The sequence below is a fragment of the Odocoileus virginianus genome, chromosome 21 (genome assembly GCF_023699985.2).
Source record: "Odocoileus virginianus isolate 20LAN1187 ecotype Illinois chromosome 21, Ovbor_1.2, whole genome shotgun sequence".
Taxonomy (NCBI): Eukaryota; Metazoa; Chordata; class Mammalia; order Artiodactyla; family Cervidae; genus Odocoileus; species Odocoileus virginianus.
The window spans coordinates 33,551,566-33,573,973 of NC_069694.1; the positions used below are offsets into that span (position 1 = coordinate 33,551,566).

At 40.2% G+C, this 22,408-nt stretch overlaps 1 long non-coding RNA gene across 4 annotated transcripts in view; it reads left to right on the plus strand.

Annotated features, from left to right (window-relative positions):
* Positions 1-8,989: 8,989 nt before the first annotated feature.
* LOC139030223 (uncharacterized) overlaps positions 8,990-22,408 on the plus strand; it is a 34,620-nt gene continuing 21,201 nt past the window's right edge. Inside the window, exons 1-3 of one of the 4 annotated variants that reach the window (XR_011482514.1) lie at positions 8,990-9,386; positions 14,794-14,868; positions 15,005-15,075. This is a non-coding gene — a long non-coding RNA (uncharacterized lncRNA). The remainder of the gene's footprint in view (positions 9,387-14,793; positions 14,869-15,004; positions 15,076-22,408) is intronic. The other 3 variants (XR_011482515.1, XR_011482516.1, XR_011482517.1) reach the window with 3 other exon arrangements.

Sequence of the window (22,408 nt, forward strand, 5' to 3'; positions counted from 1 at the left end):
TATTTGTCACTTCCACTGTATAATCGTAAGGGATTTGATGTAGGTCATACCTGAACGGTCTAGTGCTTTTCTCTACTTTCTTCAATTTAAGTCTGAATTTGGCAATAAGGAGTTCATGATCTGTGCCACATTCAGCCCCCAGTCTTGTTTTTGCTGACTGTATAGAACTTCTCCATCTTTGGCTGCAAAGAATATAATCAATCTGATTTCGGTATTGACCATCTGGTGATGTCCATGTGTAGAGTCTTCTCTTGTGTTATTGGAAGAGGGTATTTCCTATGACCAGTGCATTCTCTTGGCAAAACTCCATTAGTCTTTGCCCTGCTTCATTCTGTACTACAAGGCCACGTTTGCCTGTTACTCCAGGTATTTCTTGACTTCCTACATTTGCATTCCAGTCCCTTATAATGAAAAGGACATCTTTTTTAGGTGTTAGTTCTAGAAGGTCTTGTAGGTCTTCATAGAACCGTTCAACTTCAGCTTCTTCAGCATTGCTGGTCAGGGCACGGATTACCATGATATTGAATGGTTTGCTTTGGAAATAAACAGAGATCATTCTGTCATTGTTGAGACTGCATCCAACTACTGGATTTCGGACTCTTTTGTTGACTATGATGGCTACTCCATTTCTTCTAAGGGATTTGTGCCCAAGTAGTAGATATAATGGTCATCTGAGTTAAATTCACCCATTTCAGTCCATTTTAGTTTGCTGATTCCTAAAATGTCAGTGTTCACTCTTGCCATTCCTGTTTGACCACTTCTAACTTGCCTTGATTCATGGACCTAACATTCCAGGTTCCTAAGCAATATTGCACTTTACAGCATTGGACTTTACTTCCATCACCTGTTACAGCCACAACTGGGTGTTGTTTTTGCTTTGGTTCTGTGTCTCCATTCTTTCTGGAGTTATTTCTCCACCGATCTCCTGTAGCATGTTGGGCACCTACCAACCTGGGGAGTTCATCTTTCAGTGTCCTATCTTTTTGTCTTCTTGACTGTTCATGGGGTTCTCAAGGCAAGAATACTGAACTGGTTTGCCATTCCCTTCTCCAGTGGACCGCATTTTGTCAGAACTCTCCACTATGACCTGTCCATCTTGGGTGGCCCTGCGTGGCATGGCTCATAGTTTCATTGAGTTAGACAAGGCTGTGGTCCATGTGATCAGATTGGTTAGTTTCCTGTGTTTGTAGTTTTCAGTCTGTCTGCCCTCTGATGGAGAAGGATAAGAGGCTTATGGAAGCATCCTGATGGGAGAGACTGACTGAGGGTGAAATTGGGTCTTATTCTGATGGGTGGGGCCATGGTCAGTGAATCTTTAATCCAATTTTCTGTGGGGCTGTATTCTCTCCCTGTTATTTACCTGGGGCCAACTATGGTGGAGGTAATGAAGATAATGGTGACTTCCTTCAAAAGGTCCCATGCATGCACGGCTACACTCAGTGCCCCCAGCCCTGCAGCCAGAGACACCTGGACACAAATGGGCAAGTCTGGGGCAGTCTCTTGTGGGATCACTGCTTCTTTCTCCTGGGTCCTGGAGTGCACGAGATTCTGTTTGTGCCTGCCAAGAGTCTGTTTCACAGTCCTGTGTAAGTTCTGGCGACTCTGTGGTGGGGTTAATGGAGACCTCCTCCAAGAGGGCTTATGCCATACCCAGGTCTGTGGCACCCAGAGCCTGTGCCCCTGCGGCAGTCCACTGCTGACCCGTCCCCCCACAGGAGACACTCAAACACAGTTCTGTCTCGGTCTCTGTGGGGTCTCTGGGTCCTGGTGCGCACAAGGTTTGTTTGAGCCCTCTGAGCCTTTCTGGCAAGTATGGGGTTTAACTCTAAATGTGATTTCACCCTCCTACCATCTTGCTGGGGTTTCTCCTTTGCTCTTGGACGTGGGGTATTTCCTCACAGTCGCTCCCACTCCTGCTCCTGCTCCTGCACATGGTGCAACTGAAAGGCAAAGGAGAAAAGGAAAGATATAGCCATTTGAATGCAGAGTTCCAAAGAATAGCAAGGAGAAATAAGAAAGCCTTACTCAGTGATCAATGCAAAGAAATAGACAGAAACAATAGAGTGGGAAAGACTAGAGATCTCTTCAAGAAAATTAGAGATACCAAGGGAACATTTCATGCAAAGATGGGCTCAATAAAGGACAAAAATGGTATGGACATAACAGAAGCAGAAAATATTAAGAAGAGGTGGCAAGAATACATGAAGAACTATACAAAAAAGATCTTCACGACCCAGATAATCATGATGGTATGATCACTCATCTAGAGCCAGACATCCTGGAATGTGAAGTCAAGTGGGCCTTAGGAAGCATCACTATGAACAAAGCTAGTGGAGGTGATGGAATTCCAGTTGAGCTATTGCAAAACCTGAAAGATGATGCTGTGAAAGTGCTGCACTTAATATGCCAGCAAATTTGGAAAACTCAGCAGTGGCTACAGGACTGGAAAAGGTCACTTTCCATTCCAATCCCAAAGAAAGGCAATGCCAAAGAATGCTCAAACTACCACACAGTTGCACTCATCTCACACACTAGTAAAGTAATGCTCAAAATTCTCCAAGCCAGGCTTCAGCAATACATGAACCATGAACTTTCAGATATTCAAGCTGGATTTAGAAAAGGCAGAGGAACCAGAGATCAAATTGCCAACATCCACTGGATCATCAAAAAAGCAAGAGTTCCAGAAAAAAAAACAAAGCCAAAGCCTTTGACTGTATGGATCACAACAAGCTCTGGAAAATTCTGAAAGAGATGGGAATACCAGACCACCTGACTTGCCTCCTGAGAAATCTGTTTGCAGGTCAGGAAGCAACAGTTAGAACTGGACATGACTGGTTCCAAATAGGAAAAGGAGTACATCAAGGCTGTATATTGTCACCCTGCTTATTTAACTTACATGAAGAGTTCATCATGAGAAAAACTGGGCTGGAGGAAGCACAAGCTGGAATCAAGATTGCCGGGAGAAATATCAATAACCTCAGATATGCAAATGACACCACCCTTATGGCAGAAAGCAAAGAACTAAAGAGCCTCTTGATAAAGTGAATGAGGAGAGTGAAAAGATTGGCTTAAACATTCAGAAAACTAAGATCATGGCATCTTGTCCCATTACTTCATGGGAAATAGATGGGGTAACAGTGGAAACAGTGACAGACTGTATTTTGGGGAGCTCCAAAATCACTGCAGATGGTGCCTGCTGCCATGAAATTAAAAGACGCTTGCTCCTCGGAAGAAAAGTTAGCAACATGGATGGACCTAGAGAGTGTCATACTGCGTGAAGTCAGTCAGACAAATGAGGAGAAATATTACATGACATCCCTGATATGTGGAATCTAAAAAGAAGTGATACAAATGAATTTACTTGCAAAACAGACTCACTGACTTCGAGAACAGGCTTATGGTTGTGGTCAAGGAGGGGAGAAAGAAAGAGGGAAGGGAAAGTTAGAGAGTTTGGGGTGAGCATGTACACACAGCTATATTCAAAATAGATAACCAACAAGGACCACCTGAACAGCACATGAAACTGCTCAATGTTATGCGGCAGCCTGGATAGGAGGGGGGTTTGGGGGAGAATGGATACAAGTACATGTATGACAGTCCCTTCACTATTTTCCCAAAATTCTCACAACATTGTTTGTTAATTGGCTATACCTCAATACAAAATAAAAAGATTTTTAAAAAATAAAAAATATGTGGCTTTAGAATAGATAACAAAATGCTTTTCTATCATTAATTATGTCTTAATGTTCACTTTTGTTACTTTCCTCTTTTAAAAAAATATTATGGGATTATTTTTTTTTTCAGAAGGTTATTATGGTTTTGGCTGAATAAGCACACCATACCTCCTCTTTTTATTCATGTGGACTGCCAGAATTTGGCAAAGTCCTTAAGTCCTCATATCTGCATGGAGAACTTACAGGATCTCTCTAACAAGAAAGACCCTTTACAAAGATAATCAACTCTTTATGAAGAATTGGTTAAAAGGTATCAATCCTCTGGATTCAGAAGACCAGTGGATCCAATGAAGAATATATAAAAAGAAATACACTTCCTTAGAACATTCTGGCTGAGAGAACTATCACAATGAAGAAGTTATCATTCATTAAAGAATATCATTGAGCTTCCTCCTGGGTAAGTACTGTGCTAGGCTCAAGAGATAAAAACACAAATAAGATATGATCTGTCCACATGTTAGAAGGAAATAATGATTAAAGCATTCACCTCTGGTTCTCAATAAAGAAAACCCACTCACAGAACATGCAGAGGGCATAATCCTTAAAGGGTGAAATAGAGGGGGAAAATCACACTTACATTACTTACCTAATACATACAATAATCACTTTATTTTACTTCCAAAATAAGGACCATTATTAGATCCTTAAAAGCTTTTTAAAATTTTTATCATCGATTTTCTGGGTAGTTCAGAAATCTTTACTTTATAGCTTCAGTCTTTTGTATAACACACCCTTAGCTTTTAGACCCTGCATCTACAGGTTTGAGTGTACTTAATTGATTGAGAATCGTTGACATTGTGTGTGTGCGCCTTCTGGAAAGTAAATTATCTTCTTAATATCCTTGGTCGTGCTTGCTTTTGTTCATTCTTAGCCCTCCAAAATCCTTAATGACTAACCAAGAATGTGACCACCCTCGTTGTTACCCTATTAAACATGTTTACTCAAGCCAACGTCTGTTTCACTGGCCCCTTTTTCTTTTATCTTTTTTAAAGAAATCAATTTTAGAGGCATTTCCTTTTAATATCTTTATTTTCTCTTATCTCTCCAACTCAAACTCTTCTATCAATTATGGCTTTTCTCCCAGAGAAAAGACAGAAATCCTTAGCAACACGCATGGTCTCTGAGCACCATGGCAATAAAAACAAAGCAACCTTCCATCTCTCATGGGGAAGGAGCATCATAATGTGGAAGAAGGACCAACACTGTGATGTTGAACATGTATTTATTTACCTTACTGTGATGCTGTGAGGACAAATATGGTAAACTTGTCCTTAATCTCCTGACTTGTGGTGGTTTAATCACTAAGTCATGACCGACTCTTGCAATCCCATGGACTGTAGCCTGCCAGCTCCTCTGTCCATGGGATTCTCCAGGCAAGAATACTGGAGTCAGTTGCCATTTCCTTCTCCAGAGTATCTTCCTGCTCCAGGAATCGAACCCAGGTCTCCTGCTTTGCAGGAAGATTCTTTGCCAACTGAGCTATAAAGGAAGCCTAGCTTCACCATCTTGTAGATTAAACAAAGTACATCATTTTGCTCTTGCAGTAATCTTTTTGTATGTCTTAGGTTCATAATTGACCATGTGACTCAATGAGCACTTAATTTGGCAATTTTATTGTATCTTGATATCTTTCTTCTGAGAACTATAAACTGAATAATATTTACATAATTTTAATCCCCAAAGACAGAAAATAATTTATGAAAACTATAAAATCCTAATTGATTTTCAAAACATTCCACCTTCACCTTTCTTGAAGTTAACATGTTTCAAACGCCTATGTGTTGATATTTTCAGAGGTGGAGGCAACTGTGAGTTAAAAAGAGGAGGGCGTGGAAGACAAATGCATTTACACTTTTGTTTTCTCTTCCCAGAACCACCTGTGAGATGACACAACCATAACAGCCCCCGGTCCTGGCAATGCAGCTCTACTGCAGGTGAGAGCTATTGCCCTGCTCATAAATAACTGGAACCAACAAACCAGAACTGTGGATGATCCTATGAAAGGCATGTCTAGACTTCTGAGAACTAGTAAGACAGAAGTCAAAGTCCCACTATGGAAGTGTGACTCAAGAGAAGGCCTCAGACTTAAGTCAGATCTTGATGCTAAACCTCTTGACCTCAGTTTCTGTACCTGTGAGATGAGAAAGGCACTAGACCCTGCTTCCTAGAGTTGTGAGGATTAGATGATGCAAGTAAAAGCATGTAAGTCAGTGCCTGGCGTAAGGTAAATACTCTGTAAATTAGCACTGGCCACTGTTAGCTGCAATGGCCTTTACTTTCTGGCTTGCAAGAACTATATGAATGACAGGTTACTGCTTCTGTCTGACTAAATAGCGCCAGGCAGTTTAAGATCTCTGCACTTCCTCAGAGGAGAGAAAATTGAGAATCTCCTGACTTAAATCTCCCCAAAAGGAACAGGAATAGGAAATCTTGTGAATGAATATGAAACATAGCACATAGAAACAAAAAAAATTACTAAATTTTCTGTAAGGAGTTTCATTCTCTTAGTCTGAACCACAGTACACTGGCAAAAGCAATTATAATCTGAAAGTGAAATTAATATTCAATTAATTGTACTGTGTGCCAGACTTGCTGACAATCAATTTTTTCAAGTTCTGTTTGAATAGTTGGTCAACTGTTTTTGGCCATGACTGTGAAGCACAATTAATTTTTCAACATAAATTATTTTGGGTCATGATTTTTCAAATGCAGTTAGAGAAGTTACTTAATTGACATAACATAACTATTGGAAAAGACCCTGGTGCTGGGAAAGATTGAAGGTGGGAGGAGAAGGGGACAACAGAGGATGAAATGTTTGGATGGCATCATCAACTTAATGGACATGAGTTTGAGTAAGCTCCGGAGTTGGTGATGGACTGGGAAGCCTGGCGTGCTGCAGTCTGTGGGGTTGCAAAGAGTCAGATATGACTGAGCAACTGAACTGAACTGACTGAACTGGTGGTAATTCCAGTTTAACTGTCAATCAGACTTTTTAGGTTTGTTAGAATTACCATCAAGCTATATTTGAGGACACAGAGGAAGCTGTGCTGAACATTAACTTAGCTCATTAAAAACCAGTCTTCTTGCCTCCAGTATTGCTCCTTTAGATTCATCATAAATTTTACAATTAATCTTTATAAATAGCAATATAATCACATTACTCTTTGGCTCAAAACCTTTAGGAGTTCTTTATTGTCTACAAAAAGGTCATTATAGCAGTGATCTCCAAGATTTTTTCACAATTAACTATGCCTAAAGAGGGGCTTTGCAGGTGGTACTGCTGGTAAAGAACCTGGCTCTCTGTGCAAGAATAGATGTAAGGGATGAGGGTTCAATCCCTAGGTTGGGGAAATTCCCTAGAGGAGGGCATGGTAATCCACTCCAGCATTCTTGCCTGGAGAATCCCAGGGACAGAGGAGCCTGGTGGGCTATGGTCCATGGGGTGGCAAAGAATTGGATATGACTAAAGCAACTTAGCACCCACACATGCATGGCTGAAGCAATTTAGCACCCACGCACACATGCCTAAAGAGAATTAAGCATGTAAATATGTATTTCCTCCATATAAAACTACCTAAATATAATTATCTAATATCTTAAAATGTAATTATCTCTTAGCATGGAGTTTATTGCTAATCATAACAACTTAAATTCATGTCTCAAATATGCTTACTGATTGTTTGACTAATTTTATTAGACTACCTCTTCCTCTCATATCCAATTAGGTTATTGTTTGCTTTTTACTCCCTAACATAGTTGTCAAAGAAGGGCAGGAGAAGAGCCAACTTTGTAATTTTCTTTTCGTCTGCCTGCAGTTGCATTTTAATATTTTTAATTTACAGTTCCTTTCAGGGGAATCTTTTCATTTAGAATAGTCTAAAATATATAATCCATCAGTTTACATAAACAGGCATACAATGTATAACATGCAAAAACTTTAAGGTCTGGTCTCTGAGGTAAAATATCCAAACTTGACTTTTATTCCTGGAAATATGGCAGTGTGAGGCTCAGAGAAACCCTTCCTAGTAGGACAAACCTCACAATATTGTATAAAATATCTTTCAAAAAGGATTACTGATTAATGCTGGCAGAGAAATTAAGTACTCTTCAGAGGCCAAAAACAACAAGAAGTTTGGAAGTGAGCACTGGGTTTTAATGGACCACTCATGTGGTAAAGAGACAAAACTGGGGTCCTGACTAGGGTAGATATTTAGATCTGAGAACTTGGCATGAAATCTGGACACTTAAAAGACAATATTCTGATTAGGTGACATAGGAAAAATTAGCCATACTCACAGAGAGCTGTACCTGGTACATTCAGTTCCAACAATTCCTAATCTTTAGCCTAAAACTCATCTTTGTACCCCCCAACACACTCTCAAAAAAATGTTTGCTTTAAAGCAATTCCAGATAGTTGTGCTCTCTGAAGGAAAGGAAATTAAACTTAGTTGTCAAAGAAGTCTCACATGTAAAGCTCCAAGGAAAATTGGCTCACAATAAAAAAAAATAGTAAATACACATGAAAACAAGGTACTATGAATGAACCAAAGAAACAACAAACCACTGTATTCATGTCTTAAAAGCTACAGATATTAGAATTGATAATAATTAGCAATACTAATCTTTATATTGTCTTATGATTATAGGGGCTTCCCAGGTGGCACTAAAGAACCCGCCTGCCAATGGAGGTAGATGCTGTTACAAGAGTTTGATCCCTGGATGGGAACGATCCCCTGGAAGAGGGCATGGCAACCTACTCCTTTCTTGCCTGGAGAATCCCATGGACAGAGGAGCCTGGCAGGCTACATTCCATGGAGTCACAAAGAGTTGGTTGAGGATTGAAGTGACTTAGCACCCATGAATGCATGATTACATATCACTGCAAATTCCCTGTGTGGCAAGGACTGCCTGCTAAGTTGCTTCAGTCGTATCCGACTCTTTGCGACCCCCTGGACTGTAGTCCACCAGTCTCCTCTGTCCATGGCATTCTCCAGGCAAGAATACAGGATTGGGTCGCCATTTCCTTCTCCAGGGGAACTTCCCCACCCGGGGGATCAAACCGGAATCTCCTGTGTCTCCTGCATTGGCAGGCGGTTTCTGCCAACAGGCTTCCTGGTGGCTCAGTGGTAAAGAGTCTGCCGGCCAATGCAGGAGACCCATGTTAGATCCCTGCGTCGTGGGAGACCCCCTGGAGAAGAACATGGCAACCGACTCCAGTTATTCTTGCCTGGAAAATTCCAAGGACAGAGGAGTCTGGCAGGCTAGAGCCTATGAGGTTGCAAAGAGTCAGACACAAATGACTATAAACAACAACGAATGTGTTAAATGTAGAGGTAGTAGAATATCACTTTGTAAATATCTTTTTGCCCAAATTCATAGGAAGTATTGTCTTGGGGAATGTTAAGTGTTAAAATGTAACAGGGTGCCGCCAAGCACAGCCCTTAGCACCAGCCTGCGGCTGTGCTCCGTCGCCCCCACCCCCGTAACAAGCAGCAATTACCGGAAGGCTGTTAGTGGCCCTGCTCAGCCATTGGTCCAGGCCACCGTGGCCCCGCCCCCAAGCGACCAACTGTCCACGAGTGACCGTTAGCGGGGGATTTTCAGTCAAGTGTCGGTGGAGTGCAGAATGGTGGTCCTCAAGTGGAGAGTCAGGTAAGAGGGGAATCTTGGCCTTCTCCCCCGAGGCCCTCCAGCTCACCTGGCCTTGGGTCAGCAGGTGAGCTGGGGGGACCCAGGGAACAGGCTGGAGGCTGTGTCCCGCAGGGCTCCAGAGCCCTCGCGGAAGCCACCCACTGGCTGGGCCCCTGCCTTGAGGCAGGCGTGAACCCCTCCCCCATCCCTGTCTCTGTGACCTAATAGCAGCTGGATCTAATAGCAGCTGGCAGTCGCCTGGGTAGCAGTCTGCAGGACGTGACTGCCCACCCCTCCATTGTTTGGGTGGCTTGAAGAGCCCGAGGGCCAGTTGGGTTGGGCTTCTTACTGCCTCAGTGATGACAGCTGAGCAGGTCTGGGGACCTGGCCCTGAGACAGCCACCAGCCCGGACCGGACCGCTGAGGGGGAAGGTTGTGCCTTGGGACCCTTTCATCTCTTTTCAGAGCAGAGAGTGAACTTCATTTGGTAGAGAGTTACAGGAGCATTATTATCTAACCATGACCCGTCCTCAAAAACAAAGAATCTGACACCAGAAAGTCTGCAACAACTCACCACACTTCTCCCTCACCTTTCCTAGAAAAGGGCTTTGCTAAAAGCTTTCAGGGAGTTTGGGGTTTTTAAGGCATCTCCTTGCAGGGCCCTGTAATAAACCTTTCTCAGTTCCAAACTGTTGTTTTGGTACTCTTTGGCCTAACTGTGCATTGAGCACATGGACTTGAGTTTCAGTAACAAAACCACCTCTGTGAGCAGTATACTATTGTCAAGTACTTGTTCAGTGGTTTGGAGGAGGTGGAAGGGAAAGAATTGCAAAAGGTAATATGCTAACGTGCTCGTACCTGGACATTTTCAGACAAAACCTTTTTTTTTTGTTATGTGCATTGTCTTTTGCCATGTATATAGTGTACATAATGGAAAAATGAGTCCAAACTTTGCAACATCTAGTCTCTAGATGTTAAAGAGACTACTAGGGTATGAAAAAGTGTAAAGTTAGTGCATTTTGTACCCGTTGTGTTGAAATTCATAGGAAAGCTTGTCTTCTGTAAATGACTTTTGGATGTGAATTTGTTCAACCACCTCTAAGCATTACACATGCCTGTTCTGTCTATTGTAGAGAGAAACAAGTGAGGGAGGTAGTGGTTCAGGTCAAAATGGTCATATTTAGTAGATACCTCAGATTTTAACCGTTGTTGTTGTTATTTCCTTACTAAGTCATGTCTGACTCTTTGCAAGTCCAGGGACTGTAGCCCGCCAGGCTCCTCTGTTCATGGGATTCTCCAGGAAAGAATACTGGAGTGAGTTACTGTTTCCTTCTCCAGAGAATCTTCCCAACCCAGAGATCGAACCTGTGTTTCCTGCATTGCAAGCAGATTCTTTAATGCTGAGCCACCAGGGACATCCCTAACCATTGTTACATGTGTGCAATTTTATTTAACAGTGTTTGTACATATTGGACAAGTAAGTTCTTGTGAAATATCTAGACTTTCTAGATATTTAAAAGTGCTTGAGGTATTTAAAAGTAGAAGTAGCAGAATAATGGCAACCAACTCCAGTATCCTTGCCTGGAAAATCCCATGGACAGAGGAGCCTGGAGGGCTACAGTCCACGGGATCACAAGAGTCAGACACAACTTAGCAACTAAACCACCACAGCAGAATAATGCTTCTTGTAAATAGCTTTTAAAAATGGATGAGAGGGACATCCCTGGTGGTCCAGTGGTTAAGACTCTGTGCTTCCAGTGCAGGGATTGCAGGTTCAATTTCTGGTTGGGGGACTAAGATTCCGTATGCTGTGTGGCCAGAAAGAGAAAAAAAAAAAAGTTGAGAAATTTTGTCTTTGGAAATGGAATAATTAAACCACCTCTCTGAACAATATACTCTGTACTTGTTCATTGGGCTGAGGGAGGTGGGAGGGAATATTGCAAAAGAGATTTTACTAGTGTGAACTAGAACATTTCAGCTAATTCATTACTCTGTATGTTGCATATATTTCCTTAAACTTTACTGTATATGTTATGTATATATTGGACAAATGGGTCCTGATTTTATAATATTTAGTCTCTAGATATTAAAGAGGTTGCCAGTGTATGACAAAAGTAGTTAGCAAACTAACACATTTTGTATACTTTGTGTTAAAATTCAGTGAAAGGCCATCTCCTGAAAAGAACATTTGGAAGTGAAATTGTAAATCATATCTTAAGTGACACGTTTATCTGTACTTGCCCACTGTTGGATGGATAGCAAAGAGGAGGAATTAGGAAAAAAGAAGGGTTCTAGACTAGAATATTCCTTTGTAGAAGACACTTTCAGATATAACCATTGTTACATGTATTATTCAGCACTACTGTGTATATAGTAGACAAACTTAAGACCACATTTGAAACATCTGGTCTTTCAAGATGTTTACAAGTACACAAAATATGTTAAAAGTAGAAGTAGGGAAGTAACATGTTTTGTAGATAAATCCTTTTATTAAAAATAATTTATCTATTTTAATTGGAGGCTAATTATAATATTGCAGTGGTTATTTTATTGTAGTGGTACTTTACTAGTGTGTGAGATGAGTACAATTGTGCGGTAGTTTGAGCATTCTTTGGGATTGCCTTTCTTAGGGATTGGATTGGAAACTGACCTTTTCCAGTCCTGTGGCCATTGCTGAGTTTTCCAAATTTGCTGGCATATTGAGTGCAGCACTTTCACAGCATCATCTTTCAGGATTTGAAATAGCTCAACTAAAATTCCATCACCTCCACTTGTGGACATCTAATTGTACCACATTGTGATCAGAAAAGATGGCTTGAGATGATTTCAGTTTTTTTTTAATTTACCAAGGCTAGATTATGGACCAGGATGTGATCTATCCTGGAGAAGATTTGGTGTGCACTTGAGAAAAAGGTGAAATGATAATAGTAAAATATATCTAGGAATTTCTCTGGAGCTCTTGAGGGCAGTATGGGGTCAGTTCAGTTTCAGATAGTTCCTTGTTCCAGCTTATACTTCTCAAGGTCTATAGGCCGCTTCCAATGTAGTCAATGCTAATGACAGGGTTTTATTCTGTTGCACCTTTCACTTCCAAGGCAGTTCCCTCTTCTTTGTTTACTTTGGCTTCCTCTGTTTGCAAGTCTCTTCAGTGTCTAATTTCTGCCCTGACACAGGGGAGAAAGGTGGTCACTTATTTAGGCTCACTTGTTCAGTCGTGCTGTGGGGAGGGAGGAGCACTGCAAACAAATATCACTGGCGTGTGTGGGGAGCGCTCGCAGTGTCTGGGCCACACTGGGTTTGCCCCCTGCTCACAGCGTGTGTGCTTTCCCGGTCTACACTGCTCAGGCTCCAGGTAGCTCTGCAGGGGAACTGTCTAAAGTAGGCCATGGTTTGCGTGCACTTCCCAGGTTTAATCCACTCAGGTTCAGGTTCTGGGGTGCTCCATAAAGGCATAGACTTGGTTGGCCCTTGTTTTGTGCTCTTCCCAGGTCCGAGCAGTTCAGGTGACCAGGTGCTTGGTGCCTGCACTCTCCCCAGGCGAGCGGTGCATCTTATCACCTCCCCGGTCCCAGCTGCTTGGTTTCCTGGGCGCGCTGCGAGAACACTGTCTCAGGTGTGCCATGTGTCTCCTCTGGGGAGCTGATCTCTGACTGCAGCCCTCCTGGCAGATGTCAACTGTCCAGGATCCCAGGAAGACTTGGTTAGCAACTGGGAGCCTGCTCGCAGTTTGGTGGAGGATGCAGTCTCTGGTGCCAAGATCGCCCCTCGCCTGCCGGCTCTGGCTGTGGCCCTCCTGCTTCTCTGCCTCTGGAGGGGGGAGGGGCCGGTCTGCAGCCAGCTGGCTCTCCTCTGGTATTTGCTCAGTCCTTTGTTCTGTGAGCGGGTCAGGTTGTGCCTTAGAACTCTTCATGGGGAATTTCTCTCTCTCTTTTTTTTCTCTCTCTGGCTATCCCAGTTTGGGTTGTTGGCTCACATTTGCTCCCTCAGATTGTCCTCAGGGCATTCAGGCCTGGTTCTTACCTTTAGCATGCAGCCCGAGCCTCCCTGTTCAGCCCCCGCTTGCTGCTGGAGGACGTGAGCATCTGGACCGCTTATCCAATGGGAGTTGCAGTTAGGCACATAATCTGTGGGTTTTTTTTTTTTTTCTTTTTCTTTTCCCTCCCGGTTATGTTACCCTCTGAGATTCCAAAACTCCCCACAGACCTGCTGGTGAGAGGGTTTCCTGGTGTTTGGAAACTTCTCTTTCATGACTCCCTCCCCAGGACAGGTCTCTGTCCCGAACTCTTTTGGCTCTCTTTTTATTTTTTATATTTTGTCCTACCTCCTTTCAAAGAGAATGGGCTGCCTTTCTGGGTGCCTGGTGTCCTCTGCCAGCATTCAGAAGCTGTTTTGTGGAATTTGCTCAGTGTTCAAATGATCTGTTGATGAATTTGTGGGGGAGGGGAAGTGGTCTCCCTGTCCTATTCCTTCGCTATCTTTGATAAATCCTTTTAAAATTCTAAAAGACAGGAAATAGTCTGTTAGAAATAGGGATGATCAAAATGATCAAACCACATCTCTGAGCAGTACCCATTATTTTATTTGTGCTGGTTCAGGGAGAAAGTACAAAGCACTTTATGCCAGTGTGTTTGTAGTTAGGCAAAATGAACCATTGTGCCATATGTCTCTTCATTTTGTTTTACTTAGCTGTATATATAGTGTACAAAAAAGACAACCATTCAAATTTACAGCATCTAGTCTTCCTAGATATGAAAGAGATTGCTAGTGTGTGACAAAAATAGCAAACAAATACATTGTGTACACTCTGTATTAAAATTCATAGGAAAGACTTATGAAAACTGAAGGAAGTTAAATTGTTAAAAATCCCCCTCTAAGTGTTATAGATGCATATTACCTTTGTCCACTGGGTTGATGATAGAGAAGGGGAAGTGTTCTCTCCAGAGTGCTCCTGTTTAGAAGACACTCTGAGATTATAGCTCTTGTGTGCTGTTTATTCAGTGTTACTAGGTGCATATATAGTGTACAAACTTAAATCCTTATTTGAAACATCTAGCCTTTCTAGATATGTAAAAGTACACAAACTATGTTGAAAGTAGAGAGTTAAACTAACACCTTCTAAGTATTTTTTCTAATAATTCATAGTAACGGTTTTATTTGAGAAATTTAATTGCTAAATTTGAGTCTTGGAGAGTAAGTTGGCCGGTCACCGGGTGGTGGGGGAGGAGAAGGGAACAGGAAAGAAAGTGAAGTGGGAACAGTTCAGTGTTCATCAGTATTTAGACAAGTTCAGATTTTCTAACCATTTTTCTACTGGTGTGTTTTAGTTAAAATTGTTGTGTAGTAATAAATGAGCAAGTCCTAATGCCAAAAGTATATTAAAAGTAGAGATAGTAAAATAATCCCTTAATGTCCTTTTGTTGGTTTTTAGGAAGGGCTGTGTCTTGAAGTATCTGTACGTCTTGGAGCTAGAAATTTACTTAGTTGCTGAAATGCTGGAGGAGAGGTAAGAAGGGTGAAGGGAAGGGCTCTTAGCTAATATCTCCATATCTAGAAGACAGTTTTAGCCTATAACCATAGTTCTGTATGTGTTTTTTAGTACCTATGTTTTCTGTGGACAAAGTTCATTCTTTATTTTGCAGGATCTAGGCTTTCTAAGTGTCCTGAGGTGACAATGTGTGAGAAAAAGTAGAGCTAGTGAATAAACCAATTTGTAAGTATCTTTGTTATAATTGCTAAAAAAAGAAAAAGCACCATCTTGGACATGGAATTTTTTAATTGGATCTGACAAATGTACATCAGAACTTGTTCATTAGGTTGACAGCAGAGAGGGAGAAGGAAGTATGAAAGTAGGGATATATGTGGACATGTTCATATTCATATTTTGATGATAACCTTGGATGTGTGTGCATCTCTTGGCTATACTATAGGAATACATTTTTAAGTAATTCAGTGAAACCATACCTCCTTGCTAGTACTTTTAATAGTTTAGATCAGATAATGAATTCCCTGAGAAGCGTTATACTTTGTGTACTCTATTGCTTCATGTCTCATTTTTAATTGAACATTAAGGGAACATAACATTTTAATCATAACTCTGCCAATATCTTTATCTAGAGACCTGTTGCTATTTATGTCTTTTCTTAAACGTTTGTTGCCAAGAAATGCAGGATTATATTTTTTTCCTTCCAGATTGAGTTGGTATAGTATATTCTAGCTTTTCAAAATTCTTGCTTCTCAGAGCTTTGGGACTTTGAAATGGTAAATTAAATATTCATGATGTGTGAAAAAGATTATGATCTTAATGACATAAAAATGGATGTAGAGACCTAGAAGGATGCAACAAATGGTATCCTGCTTGTGATTATGGTGACTTTGTTTCTTACTTCTTGTGTGTTTTTGGTTTCCTATTATGCACATGTTAAGAAATAAATGATATTTTGTTGTTCAGTCACTAAGTCCTGTCCAACTCCTTGCAATCGCATGAACTGCCACATGCCAGGCTTCCCTGTCCTTCACTGTCTGTCTGAGCTTGCTCAGACTCATGCCCATTGGGTCAGTGATGCAATCAACCATCTCATATTCTGTCACCCCCTTCTCTTGCCCTCAATCTTTCCCAGCATCATGGTCTTTTCCAATGAGTTGGCTCTTCACATCAGGTGACCAAAGTATTGAAGCTTCAGCATCAGTCCTTCCAATGAATGTTCAGGGTTGATTTCCTTTAGGATTGACTGGTTTGATCTCCTTGCTATCCAAGGGACTCTCAAGAGTCTTTCTAGCACCACAGTTTGAAAGCATCAATTCTTTGGCGCTCAGCCTTCTTCATGGTCCAACACTCACATCCATACATGACTACTGGAAAAACCATTGCACTGCCTATACGGACCTTTGTCCGCAAAGTGATGTCTCCGCTTTTTAATATGCTGTCTAGGTTTGCCATTGATTTTCTTCCAAGGAGCAAGTGTCTTTTAATTTCATGGCTGTAGTCACTGTCTGCAGTGATTTTTGGAGCCCAAGAAAATAAAATCTATCACTGTTTTCACTTTTCCCCCATCTATTTGCCATGAAGAAATGTTATTTTAAAAAAGAACCTACTGTATAGCACAGGGAACTCTACTCAATGCTCTGTGGTAACCTAAATGGGAAGGAAATTCAAAAGAGAGGGGATATATGTATACTTATAGCTGACTTTGCTCTACAGTAGAAGCTAACACAACATTGTAAAGCATCTATACTCCAATAAAATTTTTTAAAGAGTGAGAGAAATAAGCTTAGAATAGAGAACTGTGCCTGGTATATATAGATCTGTATAAATATTTGTTAAGACAATCAAGGAAGTAAGGAAAGAATGTACAAGATAACTTAACCATTTCTTATTTTATCTGAAGTGATTATTCTAATCTGTCTACAACTCTTAATTTTACTAGTTATGCTCCTTTTTGGACTTAAAGAGACTTTTTTCTCCCTCTTATTTTACTTATACTCTAAGAAAATACAAGATCACTTAGTGATAATATGTTGACCAATTAGGTACTGTTCAAAATGGATTGAAGTAAGATGGTGTATATTTTAGTGGAACATTTGAAACTGTTCCTCAGACATCTCCTTTTGGCATTTCACCACTGCAGTTAGAATAAAAGCTATTTGGCAGAATAGGATGGAGGCTCTATATGATGCCAGAGATCTTAGACTTAGCAGTGGACATCCTGCAGCCAGATGAGCCTGATAGTGGAACAAGGAGAAGGACAAGTCAGGCTATTGGAGAGTGGCTTCCTATCTTGCTTAGCCCTCACTCATCTCTTGCCATAGACTCTGCAGGGAAGTGGTGCTGGGAGAACAGGTAGGAAGAACCTGGCTTCAAGGAAATGCAGGTAGGAGGGTGGAGGGAGAGCAGGAAAAGGCCTTAAGATCAATAGCTGGAAGGAAATGAGAATATCTGTCAGCATTTTAAGGCAGGTTGTCCTATACAAACCACTATTTGTAAGTTAAGCTTAAATACTTTGAGGACCTGCCATATGCGTTTTAATTCTAATACATATGATTAGATGTTTTAATTTAATTTTTACAGTTAAATTTTTTTGAAGGTTTTAAGAAAGGGAAAATAAACCAAGCTCTTCGATTTATATTAAATCTGTTTACATTTGAAAACCATGTATTCATTTATTGTTATTTTTCTTATTTTTCTCCAAGATTCCTTTGAAAATAAGCACTGTTGTAAGCACATGGGTTTATCCAGGTAGACAGTTAGAAACCTAGTTTTAAACATATGGCAAAACACATACATAAGAGTATTTTAAAATGCATTTTTCCAGTCACAAATATTGCCAATGCTTGGGAAGACACAAAAGAAATTTTTATAGCTCTCTGGTGGTGCTTTCAGAGAAGAAAATGCTGAAAATTGTTTTTCTCCTCAGCACTTTCTTTATAACCTTCACTCTTTTCTATAAACGAAAACATTTTTATGAGACTGTAGCTTTTTACTGAAGAAATATCTTATCTTATATATCACACTATTCAAATCAAGCTATGTTCTGATTTTTAAGTGCTCTTGGTATCAAAGTAATCTTTATAATTTTCCTGGGAACTCTTGACAAACACTTTTTTTTTTTTTAATTTGGTAGAGGTTCTGGGGATTGAAAACGAAACACTTTATAATACAAAAATCTTTAAATATTTCATAGAATTGTGTTTTCACAGATTTCATATTGTCTTTTTCTGAGCTGAAAATTTCAGATCAAGTTTACAAGGAGCCCATGTGCTCACCACCACGTTTCAGGATATAGAGAGATTTCTTTATAAATCTTTCAGAAACCTTGGTTTTAGAATTTTGAATATAGATGATGTACTTCAAGATTGACCATTGGAGGATGCGATGAGACTTCCTTGAAGCAAGGTAGTACAAGGTGGGCGAGAATTAGATTAGAACAATGACATTCAATTTCTAACCCACATGACAGACCATAGGAGGTTTTGAAATTAATTAAGGAGTCTATCTGGAGAAGGCACTGGCACCCCACTCCAGTACTCTCGCTTGGAAAATCCCATGGACGGAGGAGCCACCTGGTAGGCTGCTGTCAATTGGGTCGCTAAGAGTCGGGCACGACTGAGCGACTTCCCTTTCACTTTTCACTTTCATGCATTGGGGAAGGAAATGGCAACCCGTCCAGTGTTCTTGCCTGGAGAATCCCAGGGATGGGGGAGCCTGGTGGGCTTCCGTCTATGGGGTCGCACAGAGTCGGACATGACTGAAGTGACTTAGCAGCAGCAGCAGCAAGGAGTCTATCAAACACAAACTTTATTGAGAATAAAATGTCTTGCAAACATATATATTAATAATTCTCAGATTTGTGTAGATGCTCTTAAAAGTAGTAAAACGTCCTAGGGTTGCTGAACTCATGGTGATTCTTGCCATTATCTGCCCCCATCAGTTACTTTGAAGTGAAATGTGCATTAGACCCTTACCAGACCATCCTAGAGGAGGAGTTGGTTTGGCTAAGGGTAGAGATGTCCTGGCATGTCCAAAAGTCTCTGTTTTAATTGAAGCAAATAGTCTCTACTAGATATTCTCCGTTTATGAGTGAGAGTTGTCATCCTTTCCTTCTCCAGAGCAACATTACCTTGGTAATAGCTGCAGAAGTTGAGTTCTCAGTCAAGTTACAGATTGTTGGTTCAGCTCTACCCATGGATAAGCTTCCCTGATGGTGATGATCTATGTGACTTAGATTCTAAATGGCCTTGCTTTAGTCTGTGTCACACACTCTAACAATCTCTTAGGATACCCAAGCAGTTCAGTTTGTACTAATGCCCATGTGGATGTTTGCTTGAACTGTATTTGAGGACTGTTGAAACCCCTGGATACAGGCTTTCCTGGAAGAGTAAATCTGTGTTGTCAGCCATTACTGCTGGGGTGAGTTTCTTTGAATCTGTCCTGCTCTGGAGGATGTGTTTATTGCCATCCTTGATTTACTGTCCAGCCAAGCAAGTGCCATATAGTGTCATAAAAGTTTGAGAATAGACATCTAATGAAAATGTTATCTAAAGGATAATATAGTTATTCACTTAGAAAAAGAAAGTCCTTTCCTTTCTGGAGAGCTTCAACTTGTCTTTTGTTTATTTGTCCTCTGCTTTAATTGAACTAAGCATTCATCTTGAATATACTACACTGTGACAGGGTGTTTTTTTTTTTTCCAGATGGAATATTAATGAATCAAATTGTTTAAATTTTCAGTAATCTATATTGGTGATCTGCAAACTAGGGCAAAGGAAGACTTCTTATGTGGGAGTGAACACAGAAAGTTTTAAAGGCATCAATTTCCTTATTCTCAACTTTCATATGTGTTTTTCCTTAAAAGTGATCTGCCTCAAGGAGCCATGCCAATTTTCCTCTCCCACTTTCCCTTTCACAGTGTAAAAGTGAGGTGAACAGTTCAGCCATACTGAATTTTGCTATGTACATTGTGCCAAGGTGTAAAAATCTCTAAGAGTGCCAAATATAGAAAGGCCCAAAGTATTGCTGTCAATGAAGCCTCATTTGAGCAAAGTGTCATAAATCCATAGTAGAAATTTATATATCCTGGTCTTATACATATTGCTATGCATGGTGTTAGAAACAGTGGTTTGGCCCATGTTAGAATGTTCTGAATTTATATATATTGTAGAGTAGGAGTAGATGATTTTTTTGTTTAATGATAATTCCTTTTCTCTCCTCTAGTTATAGGCAAAAAAAGTATATTTCCTCTGAGGGGCAGTACAATGAGAATATACAAAGAGAGTATCAGTAATGCATACCAAAGGTACAGCACCTTATTTCATCCAGTCAGTGAATTCAGGTTTTTGGGTTTTTTTAAAACTCTTCTCCTCCAATGATCTTATGCTTCACCCCACTTTAGCCATTAACTTTCAGGATCATAGACTAGGCCTTGTCATTTCCAGTAACTGCAATGCCTCCACAGTTTCCTACCGCCATAGAAATTCACCCACCAGTAAATGTAACCATATACTCTGCTTTCTCATCTGATGGTATCGATGGCTATCATGCTATTGTGGAAAACCAATTCCTCCACTTGGACATAGCTCCTATCCTCTGTCTCCCTACTCAAGACCTGAAACTATTCATAGCAATTCCACCCCTTCCCACATCATCAAAAAATTCTCCACACTCCACAAAAATTCTTATCAGTATCCAAACATGCTAAGGCTTTTTTCCTTTCTTTAAAATACACTCTTTTAACTTCACTTACTCTGAAAACCACTATCCTTTTTTTTTTTTTTTTTTGCTCTTGTTTGTAGTAAAACTCCTCAAAAATTGTTTATACTTGCTTCCCTGGATTCCTCTTCTCCAATTCTCTCCTTAACCTATGAAGTGCCATAAAGTTAGGTGTCACCCTACGTTATACCAAAAGCTTATTATAAAATTCACTAATGACTTTCACAGTTACTAAATCCAGTGATTAGTTCTGCTTCATTTTCCTTGATCTATCAGCAGGATTTAATATAGTAGTTGATTAATCTTTCTTCCTTAATATAAATTTTCCTCTTGGCTAAATACAGTCTTGTTGTTCTTTTTCTCTCACTGGTCTCTCTTTTCCAGTCTCCTTTGTTTTTTCTTCTTCCTTCACTCCAACCTCAAAATGTTGGTCTGTCATGTGGTCTAGTCTTTGATCTTCAACTGTTCTCAACACAAACACCCTCTGTGGTCTCATTCAACTTCATGGCCTTAAATAACGTAGTCTATCATATTACTAATGACTCTTGATTGTACATTGCCATTCTCTCCTGAACTCCAGACTTACCTACAAATTTTATGTTGTATATATTTATTTATATCAAACTCTAAGTCATCCTTTACTCCTTCCTTTGTCTCATGTTGCACATTCAGTACATCTAGAGATCTCATGACTGCCTTCTAACAAGTCCATAATCAGATCACTTCTCAGTAGCCTTTTCTGAGACACCATCATTGGTCACTTCAGTTGTTCAATAGCCTTCTTAGAAGTCTCCCCACTTCTACCTTTGCTGTTAGATAGTCTATTCTCAACAAAGTAACCAGAAAGATCCTTTAAAATTGTTTAAATTTATATATTTATTTTAATTGGAGGACAATCACTTCACAGCACTGTGGTGGCCCCTGCCACACATCAACATGTGATCCTTTAAAAATTTTTTTATCTATATGAGATGATGGGTGTTCTCTAAATTTACTGTGATAACTACTTCATGATGTATGTAAGTCAAATTATCATGTAGTACACCTTAAATATATGCTGAGCTGTATGTCAGTTGTATCTCAGTAAAATAGGAAGAAGCACTGTAGTTCAGGTCACATTGTTCCTGTCTTAAAACCCGCCACTAGCCCCTCCCTTCATCTTAACCAGGAGTTAAAACCAAAGTCCTTATAAAGGCTGCAAAACCCTTTCAGGATCTGGCCTCCAATTGCTTGAATTTCTCTTCTACTATCCTTGCTCTCACTCCTTACATATTCCAGAAACACTGGACCCTTGAACCTGCCCAGCAAGCTCCTATGTTAGGGTCTATGCATAAGCTGTTTCCTTGGTCTAGAATGATTTTCCCCTGCTTGGCCAACTTCTCCCCTCTTTTAGTGCATTGCTCAAATTTTATTAATATTACCAGCTCCCTAACGCTTTGCTTTACTTTTGTATTCCTGGCCTCTATTCTTCTCTTCTATCTTTTTCTTTTTTGCATAACACACATCACCTTCATATGTACTATTTAATTTCTTTGTTATGTTTACTGTCTGCTTCTAAACTACCAGCTCCTTTGAAGGCAGGATCTTGGGTTTTTGTTTACTAATAGATTATAAAAACATAGAACAATACCTGTCTATAGAACCTGCTCAAAAAATATTTGTTGAATAAATAAATAGAAATCCTTTAGGGGATGTGCAAGCAAACAACTTTTAAAACCATTGCTATGAATGATTTTCTATTCCATAATAGAACTATAAGTTCAAATGAGATGTGTCTAAATGAGGATCTTGTAACCTCAAATTATGATTTCATTTTTTAATAAGTCAACAGTGTTAAGTT